This window comes from Megascapheus bottae, chromosome 1 (assembly GCF_031878675.1).
Source record: "Megascapheus bottae isolate mThoBot1 chromosome 1, mThoBot2.hap1, whole genome shotgun sequence".
NCBI lineage: Eukaryota > Metazoa > Chordata > Mammalia > Rodentia > Geomyidae > Megascapheus > Megascapheus bottae.
Window position 1 is genome coordinate 7,882,585 of NC_143509.1, and position 1,940 is coordinate 7,884,524.

Consider the following 1,940-nt stretch of genomic DNA (forward strand, 5'->3'; position numbering starts at 1 on the left):
GAAGTAGAAAAATAGCCCTGAGGAAAAAAATCAGGGAAAGTGTCCACATCCTGAGTTCAAACCCCAGGAATGGTACAAACCAAGATGCAAAGAAGCAAGGAACAACAAAAATCACCCACCTTACTTTTATGAGCCAGCAGTTAGAGGCCCATCCCTGAGATATAAGCACCCGGGCAGACCTGTGCATTAAAAAGTCCTAGATCATACTTGCTTCGGCAGCACATATACTAAAATTGGAACTATACAGAGAAGATTAGCATGGCCACTGTGCAAGGATGATTAGCAAATTCGTGAAGCTCTCCATATTTTTACATTTGCTGGTGAGGTTGTGGAGAAAAAGGAACCCTACCACACTGCTGGTGGGAATGCAGACTATTTCAGCCACTCTGGAAAGCAGTATGGAGGTTTCTTAAAGAACTGGAAAAAGACCTTCCCTATGATCCTGCCATACCACTTCTGGGCATCTATCCTAAACATCATGACCCAAGATATTACAAGGACACCTGCTCAGCTATGTTCATCTCTGCACTACTCGCAATTGCCACGTGATGGAAACAATGCAGATGCCCTACTGCAGATAAATGGATATGGAAAATATGGTATATATACACAATGGAATTCTACAAAGCCAACAGACAAGATAAAACAATGGCATTCGCAGGGATATGGATGAACCTAGAGCGAATCATGTTGAGTGAGACAAGTCAAGACCTAAGGAACAAAAGGCGCATGGTATCCCTAATATGTGGCTATTAAATACAAAGAGTACAAGAGCAAGGACACAATATTTGCATACCCAATGCTATGGACATGGTAATGGAAATATAAACATAACTATATAGACATAAAAACCTATGACTCTATAGACATAATGTCTTATTTCTTAAATTAATATGTTTCTATGACATACAAAACCTTAGCCTAATTTTGATTAAGTTCTACATACTAAGTCCCAATGATTGTAAATAGAGATTCCCTCCTTGAACACTTTTTTGTTAAACTTGTCATTTAAAATATGCTGTAAAAAATCAACATTAATAAATTCTTTTAAAAAAAACCCTAAAAAGTCCTAGATCCCATCGGTAAATTACTAAAAACAAAGAAAGCACGTTATATATCATTTGCCAAGAAATCAGAAAGCCCTGAGTTCAAACACCAGTGCTACCAAAACAAAAATGATCTGTTTGTGTCCGCTTTTTAAAAATTTATCTTTTTATTTTTTGTTGTAATGTATAGTGGTGCTACAGGTATATTTGACACATAGTTGGGATTTTCATTATTTATTGAAATTGGAATAAACAAAAAGGTCCTTTACATTCTTAGTTAAACTAATACCTAGGTACTTTATTTTCTTTGAGGCTATTGTGAAAGGAGTTGCTTTCCTGATTATTGCCTCATTTCTCTCACTGTTGGCATAAAGGAAGGCAGTTGATTTTTGAGGGTTGATTTTATAGCCTGCTACTCTTCCAAAGCTTTGAATCAGCTCAAGGAGCTTGGGAGTAGAGTCTATAGGATTCTTTAAATACAGAATCATGTCATCTGCAAAGAGGGCTAGTTTTATTTCCTCTTTCCCTACTTGGATCCCCTTTATGCTTGCTTCTTGCCTTATTGCACTGGCTAGGAATTCTAGTACTATGTTAAAGAGGAGTGGAGAGAGTGGGCATCCTTGCCTCGTTCCTGATTTTAGAGGGAATGGCTTTAGATTTTCACCATTAAGTGTAATGCTAGCAGTAGGTTTCTCATACACAGCCTTTATTACATTGAGGAATGTTCCATGGATTCCTAGTTTCTCCAGAGCTTTTAACATAAAGGGGTGTTGGATCTTGTCAAATGCCTTTTGTGCATCTATTGAGACAATCATGTGATTTTTGTCCTTGCTCCTGTTGATGTGTTGAATTATATTAATTGATTTGCGTATGTTGAACCAGGTTTGCCTCCCC

General features: G+C 37.5%; 1 non-coding gene across 1 annotated transcript; it reads left to right on the forward strand.

The window, feature by feature from the left end:
* Window positions 1-207: 207 nt before the first annotated feature.
* Window positions 208-310, forward strand: LOC150068260 (U6 spliceosomal RNA). The gene has a single exon (XR_016538404.1). It is a non-coding gene; the product is annotated as a U6 spliceosomal RNA (small nuclear RNA).
* Window positions 311-1,940: the final 1,630 nt, after the last annotated feature.